Source organism: Lissotriton vulgaris, chromosome 2_1 (assembly GCF_964263255.1).
Source record: "Lissotriton vulgaris chromosome 2_1, aLisVul1.2, whole genome shotgun sequence".
Lineage (NCBI taxonomy): Eukaryota > Metazoa > Chordata > Amphibia > Caudata > Salamandridae > Lissotriton > Lissotriton vulgaris.
The window spans coordinates 1,660,574,606-1,660,592,747 of NC_141687.1; the positions used below are offsets into that span (position 1 = coordinate 1,660,574,606).

The 18,142-nt window shown below is 48.6% G+C and overlaps 1 protein-coding gene across 7 annotated transcripts in view; it reads right to left on the reverse strand.

The window, feature by feature from the left end:
- Window positions 1–18,142, reverse strand: part of PHACTR4 (phosphatase and actin regulator 4) — a 633,103-nt gene that overhangs the window by 561,017 nt on the left and 53,944 nt on the right. The window contains exon 1 of one of the 7 annotated variants that reach the window (XM_086957580.1): window positions 11,247–11,354. The exons of the other annotated variants lie outside the window; for them this stretch is intronic. The gene's annotated coding sequence lies outside the window, so the exon portion shown is untranslated. Of the gene's footprint in view, window positions 1–11,246; window positions 11,355–18,142 lie in introns of those variants that run through there. 7 annotated transcript variants of the gene reach the window in all.

The window sequence follows — 18,142 nt, forward strand, 5'->3', positions numbered from 1 at the left end:
GCAATTCCGGATATGCACTTATATTATCTATGTGCTCAGGCACATTTTGCGGCTTATTGGCAGTCGGCGCCGCCCTTCACACCACATGTGGCGGTTGAGGCTGGAGCGGTTCACCCGGTGCCCCTTAAACCTATGATTCTAAATGCACACTCGGTGCATGAAAAGAACGAGGTAGATACAGTACAATGCACAGCGAGAGCGTGGTCTGAGATGGGGAAGAGAGCAAGACGACTACTGTTGTATGCCCCTCCTATGCCCCTACTGCATCATTCTGATATTTTCGTAACTAATGAGGCCGCGGCTCTCCAGATACTGCATAATGCCGGTCTGCATGTTATGGGAGATGCCTTTGTAGATGGGACATTCGTCACGTTACGGGCTTTCTTAGAGAAAGGGGGTAATACGGCCATGGCTACGTTCATATACACCTGCTTCGAGCTGCAAAGCGCAACCTATACTCAACGTTTCCTGCGGAGCCGATGACATTGGAGGCTTTGCAATTGCTTTATAAGGCCAATAATAGAACGAAGCTAGTCTCCCGATTGTATCAGACTTCACAAATGGATGAATGGGCCGCCGGGTCACGCTCCAGGGACAGGAGGGATGGCAGTCTGGTGCAGCCACTGACGGACGATGAGTGGGAAGAATGCTGTGCGATGACTGGAGGATTTGCTGTGAATGGCAACTTTAAACTTATACACTATAAATATCTCCATCAACTGTACTATACCCCAGCACAGTTACATAGATATGGATTGAGAGACTCTGACCGTTATGTGCGCTGTGGTATGGATGGCGCAGACTTCGCACATTTGGCCTGGAACTGCCCTGGTATATTAGCATTTTGGACAACTGTGACGGAGGTCTTGTCCGCTATGACAGGTGCTTCGATTGGATGTGACCCTAAGATATGTCTGTTGGGTATAGTATCTAAGATACCGGTGGGGGTGGGCAAACTGGTGGTGCTCTCCTTGCAGCTGGCCAAACGTAGGATAGTATTATGCTGGGGAGGGAGGCAGGTACCTACATCGAAACAATGGCTGCAGGATCTGGGATACAGCCGTGATCAACTCATCTGTTATGCTGAGGGATTTCCAGGGGCATCAAGACCACAAGACATCTGGGGGCCATACATGACATATAAGTTGGAACACACAGATACTGTCTGAATGTCTACTGCTGGTTGTAGATATATCTGTGATTTTATTAATTACAGTTGAAGGAATTTGACTGACGGTTATCACCACTACAAGTTGGAACACTGATCTGAGACTGTGATAAAACGAACCCATGTACAGAGAGGCTGACTGTGAACCTACCTGCTTTATATACATGTATTTCAATTATTGCTTATTGTAACATCTGAACTATTTGTATGTATACCTCAAACATGTTATAAGGTTGCCTGTTTCTTTGTCAAAATGATAAATAAAATATTTTTTTTTTTAAAGTAAAGCTAGCGCCTTCCATAGATCCTGCCATGCAGCTTGAACATTCTTCGAGGCACAGTACAGAATTTTAGAAAAATCCTTCTTACATGGATATCTAATTTAATTCAACTTTTTAAGAAAAGCCCCAGAGTACCTATAGAATATACCAGCAGGTGGTACCTCATCCAACGGTACTTCTTTTCTCAACTCCGGAAGGATAAATGTTACATCGGCACTGCTGGGTTCAAGCTGGGCTGCAGGTTGAATGCACGTGCACCTCACCAAGCGAACTGTGGGCCGGAGCGTCCAGCTGGGTTTGCAACCCAAGATCTCATTGTTGAGGTTAAATTGGGTGACCCGCGTGTTACAGCAAAAATACTTGAGATCGGCGTTACCTGCACATGTTGGGGGCCTTTCATTCAGAGCAGGAAGCACTCCTTGTTTTTAGGTCGAGCCTTTACCATTCCGCAGGAATGGGAAATGGGGAGAATTCAAGTCGGCTATTTTCTCGTCAAACCAAAGGGCTTTCAGCCACGGTTTTCTTGCAGTGCCCGTGAACCACGTGATAACATGCACGCGCATTCAGGGCCAGCCAGCCCAGCACATCAAAGGGCTTCTCCTCCCCTAATTATTCATGGCCGGCCGCAGGCCGGCCGTACTTTCAGTTTCCCCAGAACGGCTAATTAGGGGAGGAGAAGCCCTTTGATGTGCTTCACACCAATGCGCCTCAGTCATTCCTCTTCTTTGTATTTGCTTCCAGACTCCGATCTGCTCATGTGCACAAGACGCTTTACACATTACACTCATCTGCCTGAAGTGGGAGTTTTAAACAAGCAAAGCTGGTCCTTCTGTACTTGCAGTTTCACTTCTAATGTGTGTTGTTATTTATCATGATTTTTAGCTGAGGTGTATCACGCTTGTTCATGAGTTTGATCTCTTCATACTGTCAAATGTTTTCTAAGTTGTTTTTGATTGTCTTACCACTGGAGGTCTCCCTGTGCTACATTTAGCCTCTGACACATGCAACGCCACTCAACCACGCAACGCCACTCAACCACGCAACACCACTCAACCACGCAACGCCACTCAACCACGCAACGCCACTCAACCACGCAACGCAACGCCACGCAACTACGCAACGCCACGCAACTACGCAACGCCACGCAACTACGCAACGCCACGCAACTACGCAACGCCACGCAACTACGCAACGCCACTCAACTACGCAACGCCACTCAACTACGCAACGCCGCGCAACTACGCAACGCCGCAACGCCACGCAACTACGCAACGCCACGCAACTACGCAACGCCACGCAACTACGCAACGCCACTCACACATGCAACGCCACGCAACTACGCAACGCCACGCAACTACGCAACGCCACGCAACTACGCAACGCCACTCAACTACGCAACGCCACTAAACTACGCAACGCCACTAAACTACGCAACGCCACTAAACTACGCAACGCCACTAAACTACGCAACGCCACTAAACTACGCAACGCCACTAAACTACCCAACGCCACTCACACATGCAACGCCACTCACACATGCAACGCCACTCACACATGCAACGCCACTCAACTACGCAACGCCACTCAACTACGCAACGCCACTCAACTACGCAACGCCACTCAACTACTCAACGCCACTAAACTACGCAACGCCACTCAACTACGCAACGCCACTCAACTACGCAACGCCACTCAACTACGCAACGCCACTCAACTACGCAACGCCACTCGACTACGCAACGCCACTCAACTACGCAACGCCACTAAACTACGCAACGCCACTAAACTACGCAACGCCACTAGACTACCCAACGCCACTAAACTACCCAACGCCACTCACACATGCAACGCCACTCACACATGCAATGCCACTCAACTACGCAACGCCACTCAACTACGCAACGCCACTCAACTACGCAACGCCACTCAACTACTCAACGCCACTAAACTACTCAACGCCACTAAACTACGCAACGCCACTAAACTACGCAACGCCACTAAACTACGCAACGCCACTAAACTACGCAACGCCACTAAACTACGCAACGCCACTCAACTACGCAACGCCACTCAACTACGCAACGCCACTCAACTACGCAACGCCACTCAACTACGCAACGCCACTCAACTACGCAACGCCACTCAACTACGCAACGCCACTCAACTACGCAACGCCACTCAACTACGCAACGCCACTCAACTACGCAACGCCACTCAACTACGCAACGCCACTCAACTACGCAACGCCACTCACACATGCAACGCCACTCAACTACGCAACGCCACTCAACTACGCAACGCCACTCAACTACGCAACGCCACTCACACATGCAACGCCACTCACACATGCAACGCCACTCAACTACGCAACGCCACTCACACATGCAACGCCACTCAACTACGCAACGCCACTAAACTACGCAACACCACTAAACTACGCAACGCCACTAAACTACGCAACGCCACTAAACTACGCAACGCCACTAAACTACGCAACGCCACTAAACTACGCAACGCCACTAAACTACGCAACGCCACTAAACTACGCAACGCCACTCAACTACGCAACGCCACTCACACATGCAACGCCACTCAACTACGCAACGCCACTAAACTACGCAACACCACTAAACTACGCAACGCCACTAAACTACGCAACGCCACTAAACTACGCAACGCCACTAAACTACGCAACGCCACTAAACTACGCAACGCCACTAAACTACGCAACGCCACTAAACTACGCAACGCCACTCAACTACGCAACGCCACTCAACTACGCAACGCCACTCAACTACGCAACGCCACTCAACTACGCAACGCCACTCAACTACGCAACGCCACTCAACTACGCAACGCCACTCAACTACGCAACGCCACTCAACTACGCAACGCCACTCAACTACGCAACGCCACTCAACTACGCAACGCCACTCAACTACGCAACGCCACTCAACTACGCAACGCCACTCAACTACGCAACGCCACTCAACTACGCAACGCCACTCAACTACGCAACGCCACTCAACTACGCAACGCCACTCAACTACGCAACGCCACTCAACTACGCAACGCCACTAAACTACGCAACGCCACTAAACTACGCAACGCCACTCACACATGCAACGCCACTCACACATGCAACGCCACTCACACATGCAACGCCACTCAACTACGCAACGCCACTCAACTACGCAACGCCACTCAACTACGCAACGCCACTCAACTACGCAACGCCACTCAACTACTCAACGCCACTAAACTACGCAACGCCACTCAACTACGCAACGCCACTCAACTACGCAACGCCACTCAACTACGCAACGCCACTCAACTACGCAACGCCACTCGACTACGCAACGCCACTCAACTACGCAACGCCACTAAACTACGCAACGCCACTAAACTACGCAACGCCACTAGACTACCCAACGCCACTAAACTACCCAACGCCACTCACACATGCAACGCCACTCACACATGCAATGCCACTCAACTACGCAACGCCACTCAACTACGCAACGCCACTCAACTACGCAACGCCACTCAACTACTCAACGCCACTAAACTACTCAACGCCACTAAACTACGCAACGCCACTAAACTACGCAACGCCACTAAACTACGCAACGCCACTAAACTACGCAACGCCACTCAACTACGCAACGCCACTCAACTACGCAACGCCACTCAACTACGCAACGCCACTCAACTACGCAACGCCACTCAACTACGCAACGCCACTCAACTACGCAACGCCACTCAACTACGCAACGCCACTCAACTACGCAACGCCACTCAACTACGCAACGCCACTCAACTACGCAACGCCACTCAACTACGCAACGCCACTCAACTACGCAACGCCACTCAACTACGCAACGCCACTCACACATGCAACGCCACTCACACATGCAACGCCACTCAACTACGCAACGCCACTCACACATGCAACGCCACTCAACTACGCAACGCCACTAAACTACGCAACACCACTAAACTACGCAACGCCACTAAACTACGCAACGCCACTAAACTACGCAACGCCACTAAACTACGCAACGCCACTCAACTACGCAACGCCACTCAACTACGCAACGCCACTCAACTACGCAACGCCACTCAACTACGCAACGCCACTCAACTACGCAACGCCACTCAACTACGCAACGCCACTCAACTACGCAACGCCACTCAACTACGCAACGCCACTCAACTACGCAACGCCACTCAACTACGCAACGCCACTCAACTACGCAACGCCACTCAACTACGCAACGCCACTCAACTACGCAACGCCACTCAACTACGCAACGCCACTCAACTACGCAACGCCACTCAACTACGCAACGCCACTCAACTACGCAACGCCACTCAACTACGCAACGCCACTCAACTACGCAACGCCACTCAACTACGCAACGCCACTCAACTACGCAACGCCACTCAACTACGCAACGCCACTCAACTACGCAACGCCACTAAACTACGCAACGCCACTCACACATGCAACGCCACTCACACATGCAACGCCACTCACACATGCAACGCCACTCACACATGCAACGCCACTCAACTACGCAACGCCACTCAACTACGCAACGCCACTCAACTACGCAACGCCACTCAACTACGCAACGCCACTCACACATGCAACGCCACTCAACTACGCAACGCCACTAAACTACGCAACGCCACTAAACTACGCAACGCCACTAAACTACGCAACGCCACTCACACATGCAACGCCACTCAACTACGCAATGCCACTCAACTACGCAACGCCACTCAACTACGCAACGCCACTCAACTACGCAACGCCACTCAACTACGCAACGCCACTCAACTACGCAACGCCACTCAACTACGCAACGCCACTCAACTACGCAACGCCACTAAACTACGCAACGCCACTAAACTACGCAACGCCACTCACACATGCAACGCCACTCACACATGCAACGCCACTCAACTACGCAACGCCACTCAACTACGCAACGCCACTCAACTACGCAACGCCACTCACACATGCAACGCCACTCACACATGCAACGCCACTCACACATGCAACGCCACTCACACATGCAACGCCACTCACACATGCAACGCCACTCACACATGCAACGCCACTCAACTACGCAACGCCACTCAACTACGCAACGCCACTCAACTACGCAACGCCACTCACACATGCAACGCCACTCAACTACGCAACGCCACTAAACTACGCAACGCCACTAAACTACGCATCGCCACTAAACTACGCAACGCCACTCACACATGCAACGCCACTCAACTACGCAATGCCACTCAACTACGCAACGCCACTCAACTACGCAACGCCACTCAGCTACGCAACGCCACTCAACTACGCAACGCCACTCAACTACGCAACGCCACTCAACTACGCAACGCCACTCAACTACGCAACGCCACTCAACTACGCAACGCCACTCAACTACGCAACGCCACTAAACTACGCAACGCCACTCACACATGCAACGCCACTCACACATGCAACGCCACTCACACATGCAACGCCACTCACACATGCAACGCCACTAAACTACGCAACGCCACTAAACTACGCAACGCCACTCACACATGCAACGCCACTCAACTACGCAACGCCACTAAACTACGCAACGCCACTCACACATGCAACGCCACTCAACTACGCAACGCCACTCAACTACGCAACGCCACTCAACTACGCAACGCCACTCAACTACGCAACGCCACTCAACTACGCAACGCCACTAAACTACGCAACGCCACTCAACTACGCAACGCCACTCAACTACGCAACGCCACTCAACTACGCAACGCCACTCACACATGCAACGCCACTCAACTACGCAACGCCACTCAACTACGCAACGCCACTCAACTACGCAACGCCACTCAACTACGCAACGCCACTAAACTACGCAACGCCACTAAACTACGCAACGCCACTCACACATGCAACGCCACTCACACATGCAACGCCACTCACACATGCAACGCCACTCACACATGCAACGCCACTCACACATGCAACGCCACTAAACTACGCAACGCCACTAAACTACGCAACGCCACTCACACATGCAACGCCACTCAACTACGCAACGCCACTAAACTACGCAACGCCACTAAACTACGCAACGCCACTCACACATGCAACGCCACTCAACTACGCAACGCCACTCAACTACGCAACGCCACTCAACTACGCAACGCCACTCAACTACGCAACGCCACTAAACTACGCAACGCCACTAAACTACGCAACGCCACTCACACATGCAACGCCACTCAACTACGCAACGCCACTCAACTACGCAACGCCACTCAACTACGCAACGCCACTCAACTACGCAACGCCACTAAACTACGCAACGCCACTAAACTACGCAACGCCACTAAACTACGCAACGCCACTCACACATGCAACGCCACTCACACACGCAACGCCACTCACACACGCAACGCCACTCACACACGCAACGCCACTCACACACGCAACGCCACTCACACACGCAACGCCACTCACACACGCAACGCCACTCACACACGCAACGCCACTCACACACGCAACGCCACTCACACACACAACGCCACTCACACACACAACGCCACTCACACACGAAAAACCACTCACGTTGCCAATAGGTCTCGCAGTACGACAGTTGGAGCCATTACAATTGCAAATAACAATGCCTTTCACTTTGGTTATCATTTTAAATACATAAAGGGCTTTGTCATTTACAAAACCAATAGCTCCAACTTTCCTACTGCGAGACCTATTGGCAACGCCAGTGCTTGTTGGGGTGGCGGCCCACTTCCCTACAGCACTGCAGTGCTCTATATATGCGTTAACTCAAGAGGGACGGAAGCGCGCTGTAGAATGCAAGGAATGCAGCTGCCACTGCTCGCTCCTGCAAGCAAAACGCTGTGCGAGTGAAGCTTTCTTAAAGAGGTGGGTCATGCGCCCGCCTTAAGCCATTTATTTGATGGCTACAAAAACCAAATGTGTGGGTGGAGTCAGACTGATTACTAGAAGCCTTGCAGAGCAGCACATGCCCGCTGGCTCAGGCTCGACCTAAAAATGGGCTACCTCTTTGACAAAAGCCCAAACTGTCATAGATTATTATTGTTATTATTTTCTGTATGTTCCTGAAAGCTCTGAGGATGGCGATATTAGCATAGCAAACTGATCACCGATACTATTTTTAGGTAAAACAAAACTGATCTTTTTATCCGGAGCACTTATTTTCACATTTCTCCCCAAAAACGTTGATATATTTTGCCTATTTTCTCGGTCCCTTCTAGGTAAACCCACAAACCCTGGGCACCTTTTGAATTCTCTGGAGGGTGGAAAGAAAGTACAAACATTTGGCACAGATACCTTATCTGGGAGAAAAAACGTATGCAGCCAAGCGTGAGCTATATTCAGCACTGGGAGGAAGAGAGCCAGCGGTTAAGAGGTTAAAAGAGAAAAAATACCGAACTACATGTTATTTGGAAAAAAAAGTTTTAATACTAAAACGTTTGGGTTCACTACCGAGGCTTCACCTAAAAATGTTGCATTAAGTACAGAAATTCCTTCTCCTAGGCATGATCTACTTCGAAGTATTAGGGTCGAAGTGTATTCAAGGTTATGCCGCTCATGGAGCATTATGAAGTATTGGTATTGGCTACTGGGTGCCTCCTTCAGTAGCTTCACCCTTGTGCACAAGGCGAGCCACACAGGTCAGTGAGGGGTAAAGTTATTTTAACTCTGGAGCTCTCCCGCTCCATTAGCACAGCTTAGGTGCCCTTCTGGACAACTCAGCATTAAATAAACACTCGCTGCAGGAGGTATTTAAAATGCAAATTCGAACGAAGCACACATCGTTATTTACGGGACTTTCACTTTTACAAGAATGCTGCAATACAAGCGAAATTAACTTCTTAGACAAGAGGTAAACCTTAGAGCTGGAGTTCTACTTCCGGAAACGTAGCTGTAAGCAGACAGTGTCACCCGCCAGCCAGGGTGATACCAGACACTTTAAATCACATATTCGCTCTTCCCTAGCCCGTGAGCCCAGCCTGGTGGTTGGAATGGTCATCAATTCCCACCGCTGTGCCCTTCTGAAACACGCAATGAGTTAAGAACTGGCGGGAGTGCAGCTCAAGAGTTCCCGGGGGATGGGAGATGGGGCGTTCTCTGCATCCACCGGGCCTCTTTCGTTGCCCGCTGCCACCACAGACGCACTGCGGAAGGTCATGGGCAGCAATCAGTGCCCAGTGTCCGGGCACGGTGCCAGGGAGGCCTACCTGCAGCTCTTTTTACTTTGTTTACCGAAGGTTGGCAGGACAGGCGAGATGTGAGCGGGGCCCAACCACGGGAGGCGTGTGTACAAGGCACAACTGCACAGCTACGTCAACACACCTCAATCCAGTGCTGAAGCCTGCCATGACGGAGCCCATGGGCCTCAATACTGATCTGCGCACTCGGGAAACTCTATCGTGGGCTCGCTACGGCAGGTTAACCCCAACCCAGCACCTCATCCATCCCCGCGGTTAAACACCCGGGGCTCTAAGTGGGATGAAAAAACTGGGGGGAGTCTTTCATAGGGGCGTGGCCGGTGTAATTGGGGCGTGGCTTACAGAGTAAGCTACAAATGTGCTTAGTAGAATGTAGCCCCACTGGTAATTTGCTGATTATGTCGTTGCATCCATGTTTCCACATATATAATACAACAAGTAACATTACACTCACAACAAGCCAGTTGGCTTTGCCAATGGTTATTAGTTGCATAAGGAATATGCAACAACTATTGCTTCGTTATATAGATTATTGAAAATGCTCGAGTTCTGAAATGATGAGACTGTGAAAGAACTATAAGGAGTCTCTTTGAAGTTACATGAAAGGCAGTGAGGGATGGTACTGCCGCAGAGTTAAGGGCAGAAATGGAGAGTTCGATAGGGACCCGTCTCAGCAGCTGCTTTAAAGAACTGCCGGTGCGGAGAACCGGCAGGACCTTAAAGCCCTGCTCACACCCAACTCTGACTGGCAGAGTTTTAAACCGAGACCGGTAGAGCTATGTGCTCATTCCTTACAGAGACCCACACTTGTCTCACCCAATGAGACCAAATCCTGGCTTTGAGCACACCTCGTATTCCAGCAACGGGATGAGCGCACTTATCAGATGCACCTCAAACTCCGACCTTCAGTGCTCGCTTCTATCCCAGTGCTAGCTAAGCCCAACACACAATTCTTCCGATGCACTCAAACTCTTCCTTACACACCCAGGCCTATCCAGTAATGAGATCGAGAGACAGCTCAGCCAACGCACCACAAGCTGGATTGGACCCTTACTATTTCAGCGGAGGTCTGCCAATGCCGCTCAACACTGCCTCCAGCATGTTTATTCCAGATGTGAATGGCGCACAACTGTGGCAGTGCTGTTGATGCTGCCCTGCACCACACACTCATACTTTATTCAAAAGTGAGACGGCGAACACTGCACTGTCGATACTCCTCAAAAATGCCGCGCGCTGCAGCATTAAGAGAGGTCTGGACCCCGCTCTGCCGGTTCACCTCACCCTAGCCTGCAGCACGTACTCTTCCTATGCAGAGGAGAGGTCGCCTCAGACACCGCTCCGGGTGCTGTCCCTGTGCACAGGTGATGCCGCTCATTTTAAATGCGGGGCTCGCATTCCCACCGCGGGTGGGGACGAGACACCCCAAGGCACGCGTCCAGTTTAGGACGAAAGGCTGGCTCTACTCTCCCTGATCCCCAGCCACGACTCCCGCACACACTTACCCCAGCTCTGGGTCCCCCGTCTCTGCCCTCATAGCGGCTGCACTCCGTGAAACGGATCCGCAGGTACGCGCGGTGCGGTGTGGCGGGGCGTGGCGCTGAGAGGAGCACAGCTCGCCAGGCAGTGAGGCATTCCTTCCCCGAAGCATCAGATTCTTGCAAGTGCAGACACGACGGCCTCCGCGCCCAAGCTATGCAGGGGCTGCTGCCGGGCAAGCGGCTGCCCCCAGGTCACCCCGCCCGGCGTCAGCCGTGACCGCCGCCTCCTAGGCCGGATCTCGGCGGCACCCTAGTCACAGCAACCGTGCACCCACCACTGCCGCTCTCATCTGAGCGTGCCAACCCCACCTAACGCCCTCCAGACCCAGCTACCCCTTCACGGTCCCAGAGAACCAGCCAGGGACCCACATTATAAATACCTAAGGACTGGCACGCACCACCTCTTAGGTCATGCCAACTCCCTAGCCGGGCACACCAGTCACAGGCTTCAGACTTCAATAAATAAGACAATAAAAGTTTGGCTTTGTGGCAGCATTTAGCACAAAACTTTCTTACAGATTTTCAAAGAACGATGTTGGTTTGTCGGGCATCCTAGCCAAAGTTCTCTATAAGGGACTTCAAGAATAGCTTCTTGGTCATGTGAACTTTCCATAGGAGCTTGGATTCATGGCCACTGTGTAGTTTTTTTCAGCTAAAAAAGCTGGCTCTTTGTGAAGTTAAATCTTGGCTCTAGTGTCCCGGTCATAAAGCAAGAGTGGGCTGGTTTCTTGGCCAAGTGTAACTACAGGTGTTTGGGAGCAAACTCTATACAATAGCACATCTTTGTCTCTCTTCCATGGAAGCAATGTTTCTAGCAGGCCGTTCATATGCCAGTTCCCCCTTAGACCACTATGTGCAAGTGATACTAAAAGAGCAATAGGATGATTACTTGGAAGCACCCACTGACAGACCCACTGGTCCACATGAGAAGAAATGCCAGTAACAAGCAGACATTTGCCACCACTGAAGAACAACCATACCATGCTGCTAGATCACTGTCCCACAAACAACGACATGTCCTCCACCCTCAGGAAGAGATTGGTCTAGTCACAGTCTGCCGCACCAGCTGCAGCAACGCTAAGAAGTGGCTCTGGACACAAGCCAATGATTTACAGAAAAACAAAATAACTAAAACATATGTACAAACTAAAGAAGGATACCCACTCATCTCGTCTGCGATGAGACACTACCCTGCAGGTGAGATTAATGGTTCAACTTTAGCAAACAAACTATTGTGAGCCGCTGACAACAGGTGCAAAGTTCAACTATTAACAAAGAAAAAATGCCAAACACAAATCAGCAACATAACCTTTTCATCAGGGTTCTTCAATGTTGGTCATGACGAATAGTCATGGCAGCTTTTCAGGATAACTACGTATTATGTGAATGAACCAAACTAAGATTGACTATATGTAAATTTATCTCATGTATGTATCTTGTAAATGTGGCCTGGGGGAGTGCCTCGTGGACCAAATGTGGGCACCCCTTTATTAGAGATCATTGCCTATTAAAGACAAATGGATGAGTGCCATCAATATTAGAAACCAATGACATGATGCTGAAAGCACAGGTCAGTTGATCAGTTTCCCCCTTTAATCTATACATTAACTTTAATGTCTCCGATGATGAAGATGTCTATACAATCTGGAATGTCAACCTTTATCCTTCCCACCCCCAGCCACAACCAAACGCCTTGGTAATAGGGGCAATGCAGCCACTCTCAAATCCATATACCAGAAAAGTTAGTTCAGTAATTTTCTGGAAGATTTGGGGTAACAATCTAGGGGATCCATGCCAATTTAGTCATACAATGAGGTTCTGTAACTTAGCATATAGGTTAGTCCTATTTAATTTATTGTAGGATGTCAAATTAATATTAGAGACCATAAGGCATTTTATTCTTGTATAGTGATTATTAATCTTGTGGTCCTTGAGGATTTCAAAACTCTAATTATGATGCTTGACAAAGTATTACAAATAGTTGCCAGCCAACACGTTTTGCACCATGTGGAGAGTATGTCTGGGGCATTTTCAAGGCTGCCTCTACATTTCAGTAGAACCTACAAGACTAGAATTCAAATAGAATTTGATAGAACGTAAAAAACTGGTTACAAATAACATAGTAAATTAAAATTCAGGACCTGTATTGTATCCAACAGATAATGTATTCCAACAGACATTTAATGAAAAATAAGTGCAAATCAAAAGAAACTTACAAACAAACACAAACAGCCCTGTTATAATGGTATGAATATGGCCACCTTCGATGAGGCAAAATCGAAGTTTTTACGACCTCCCAGAACACGATTTTAAATCCACCATGTTCCTATTGGGAATAAACTAGGGTTGGCTGGCAACTATTTGTAATACTTTGTCAAACGTTATAATTAGAGTTTTGAGATCATCAAGGAGCACAAAATTAATAATTCACCATACAAGAATATGATAACCTATGGACTCTAATATTTATTTTCAATTCAATTTGAAAATTGATCAATACAATACAGAGGACTAAGCTATATAGTAAGCTACAGATCCTGAATGTTAGTTATCTTTCTACTAAACGGCAACTACATGAACACTATATACCCAAAGATAGACTATGAATATATGAATATATTTCACTCTCTCTTCCACTGTGTTATACTTGCTGCTCACCCAGTGTGAGTGTGGTGTGGAATGTTGGAGCGTGGTGATGCTGTGGAATGTTGGATGAGTGAGGTTGGCAGCTGGTGCATGGGCTGAGCAGCAGGAAGGTTGCTCCTGGTGGGGGTCTCTGTACTTTTACTCTTGATCCTACCATCTTAATAAATATTACTAAAGCTACCCATGAAGTTGGATCTTCATTCGTTTACAACATTTTTGGCGATGAGTTCTATGTGTTTTCTGATGAGTGCATGGATTATGTCACTCATTGCTTAAGCCGCTGTTGGTGTGGTGTTTGAGAAGTATACAGTCAAAGTGTATGTTCTGTAGTTGGACTGCTGTGTTGCGAGTGACTGCTCGTGGGTGTGTCACTCAGGTTTACCACCACTGGGTGGTTGTGGGATGATGTTGGTAAACTACCCACTGCTGGTGTTGTGTTTAAGTTGACTTTTAGGTGTTAAGTCACTCAGGGTTACCACTATTGTGTGGTCATGGGAGGATTTTGGTAAATCATCCACTGTTGGTGTGAGTGAAAAGGCTTTTAAGTGCTAAGCCTCTCTGGTCTACCAATATTGGTGTGGGTTGATTTAGGTAAGTCACTCTGGTTGGCGTGGTGTTTGAGTTTACTGAGTAGGAGTCACTCACGTCTACTACCTCTGTGTTGTTGGTGGTTGAATTAGGTATCACCCCTAGTTTTGATGTTGCAATTGAGAACTGTTTGTGTGCTTGTTCACGCATTCCTTCCACTTTAGTTGTGGTTGTGGGATAGTCTCACGTTGGTGTATTTGTTTTGCTGTGGGGTTATCTCTACTGCACCGTTGGGGTTTGTAGCCCTGTGTGCTCATGTTCATTTCAGTCTGGCCAGCTGGTTTGTTTTTGGCATAAGGGGTTTGGTTGGTTATGTATGATCTAGTAGAATGCAGGTTTGTTTGTATTGTGTGGAAAGGGAGAACATGTAGTTAAGTGTAGTCTTTTTGCTTTTTTAAAGACCGTTTTTATCTTGCCCAGTTCGTGGTTTTCATTAACGTGAGTACATGGGTGGGCATTGTCATTTTACATCATTTCATATGTTAACATTCAGATCAATTGCTACTTTCTTCTGTGCTTTCTTTGCATTTTGATGTTTACACTGTGCTTTCTTTGTTTTTGATCTTAACTTTGATGCCCGTTAGTCATCTTCAGGTCTTTGCAATGGGTCCTCATGTTATATCTATGTATGTACCTTTTATCAATGTATACTTTTCCTTGGATCATTGCATTGTGTGCTTGTTCACCGTAAAGAAGGGATGTGTGTTATACTTGCTGCTCAGCCAGTGTGAGTGTGGTGTGGAATGTTGGAGCATGATAATGCTGTGGAATGTTGGAAGAGTGAGGTTGGCAGTTGGTGCATGGACTGAGCAGCAGGAAGGCTGCTCCTGGTGGGGCTCTCTGCACTTTCACTATTGATCCCACCATCTTAATAAATACTACTTAAGCTACCCAAGAAGTTGGATCTTCATTCATTTGCAACACTCCAAGGCCCAAGCTTTGAGACATGAGACAGTTTGATCACTGCTATCACATTACCCATGGGTGCAATCAGGCTTCCCATTGGAAGCACCTCCAAGGGCCTCTGATAAGTTTTGCAGTTGATAAGGCAAAGGGCCTTTTCTGTTTCACCCAACGATCAGTGATCAATTTGTCCCCATTCCATTGTTCTTTACCCTCCCTTACACTCTTCAAGGGACCCCTTTGTTAAAAAGAACTTATTCAACCTGATCTACTGGCCATCTAGAGCTCATTTGGTGCTGCAAGGGGGTGCATCCGCTTTCAGCAGGCGAGGGTGATAATGCTCCACTGGGGAACAACAATCAGGAGTTTGTTCTTCACTGCAAAACAGCAGAAGATGCCGATCTGTGGGTGGATGATAGCCTTTGCATTCTGGATGGAAGGTGATGGGTGCCTGCTGGTTGCTCCCATTGGATTTTTTTTAAAAAATTTTTGAAAAACAAGGACCCCCTGAGAAATTAATATATCTCAAATTCTAGGACAGGGAAATATAACGTGAGAAAATAAATTCCTAGGCAATTATATTGTGGTCCGAATCAATATAATTGCCTAGGAATGTATTTTCTCACAGTGTTCCTATTGGATTGCCACATGTGTTTACATGCACAGCAGCACTGCACAACAAGATCTCACACCACCTTACAGCAGCACATGCTAAGATACAGCTCTGAATATACACCCACCACAACTCCAATTTGCCAATAACAAGCCTTTAGAGGATGCAACAAACCATCCGTTATCTACAAGTGGACATCTACCGAGCAAGCACTATTTGTACAAACTCACCCACCCACCAAAAAACGAACAACTTATTGAAGCATATATACACCCACCCTACTGACCACACACCTCAATAAAACCCAATCAGATGCCGGTCTGCGATGGAAAGGTTTGTAAAGTCAAAGGCACCGTAATGCTATACGATTTGCAGACTGTATGTTAAATAAGTGCCAATTAACAACATTTGTGAAGAGAGTTGCGGGTCAGGGCTGAGGTGGACATGTTGAGTTTCCTGCGAGTGTCAGTTCTTCAGAAGCAGGAATTGCAGCAAGTGAAGATGGTCGTTCATCGGCAGAGCTGTGAAGGTGCAAATGCCGAACCAAGAGAGGGAGATGCAGGTCAGGGTCGGGGTGCACTTGCCGAGCTGAAAGGGGCTCCCAGTGCTACAAGAGAAGGGCAAAGCATCACACCAGGAACTAGAAGCATTAACAGTTCTTGTATAGGACCTCGGATAACAATTGATGCTGCATCTCAGGATTGAGAGGCATTGACAGGGGGATCTGTAGGTGCCAGCATTGAAAGTTAGGAAGGGTTGCACCTCAAGACAAGATTGCATTGTCAGAGGCCTGAGCAATCCAAATGCGGGAATTTGTCTGTGGCTCTTTGACGCCATCTTGTTTTCGCAAACACAACAGGTGATGGACCGAATGTGGATCAATGTCACACACTCACCCCAGTGCAAAGATCTGGGCCCAAATCCATCGTTTTTTTACACTCCACACCACCCTGGGTTAGACAATGGCGATATGCAAATCAGCTCTGACCCTGTGCCCCATGGGAACAGTCCAGTCCGAACTACAAAAGCCATGTCCTTCCCAGAACGGAATCAAGCATCCGAGGACCGGACCGGTTTCGAGATAACACCTCTCATCAGCCCGGCTAGCTTGACTCCAGTGGTGTGGAGTGCCTGGGACCCACATCTGGGCATCCCCAGCGCACTTAGGGCGGAATATGCAAACACAACAGGTGATGGACCGAATGTGGATCAATGTCACACACTCACCCCAGTCCAAAGATCTGGGCCCAAATCCATCGTTTTTTTGCACTCCACACCACCCTGGGTTAGACAATGGCGATATGCAAATCAGCTCTGACCCTGTGCCCCATGGGAACAGTCCAGTCCGAACTACAAAAGCCATGTCCTTCCCAGAACGGAATCAAGCATCCGAGGACCGGACCGGTTTCGAGGTAACACCTCTCATCAGCCCGGCTAGCTTGACTCTAGTGGTGTGGAGTGCCTGGGACCCACGTCTGGGCATCCCCAGCGTACTTCTTGTTTTCAGCAGCTAAATAAAGGGGGAGAAGGGGCATGAATTCTTCATAAAATATATCTACATATATTTATTTATATACAAGTACGAAAATTAAACATTTACCGCTGCAAGCTACTTTAGCAAGGACCCCTATGAACAAACCTCTACATGGACCAAAAAGTATAATTAGCATATGCATTGTCGACTGATGCTCACTACCTCTAAAGTTCATCTTAACACGAACATGCCAACGCTAGACTGCCCTACTTCAACATTAGAATTACTGGGAATTTAAACTCTACTCAACTCTTTGTTTAACATAGGCTAATTCTACCCCTCACCCTAACGTAGAACATTACTTCTTAGCCTAATGCGGGTACCTTGACTACTATGCACTGTGTTCACCTCAGCACGGGGATTCTCGTTAGTAAATCTGTATCCTACTTTAACCTGCGGTTCTGGAGCTCCAATCTCGGCAAGGCAAACAAGGCCTTCCATCCCTCCTAAGTCGGTAATCAAGTCATACTGAACTGGGTTACAGTGACACTTGCCAGGGGCAGTGCTGAGGAAGGGGAGTGTGCATCATGAAGCGGTGTAATAAAACAAGTTAATATATAATGGGACCCTTCGAGT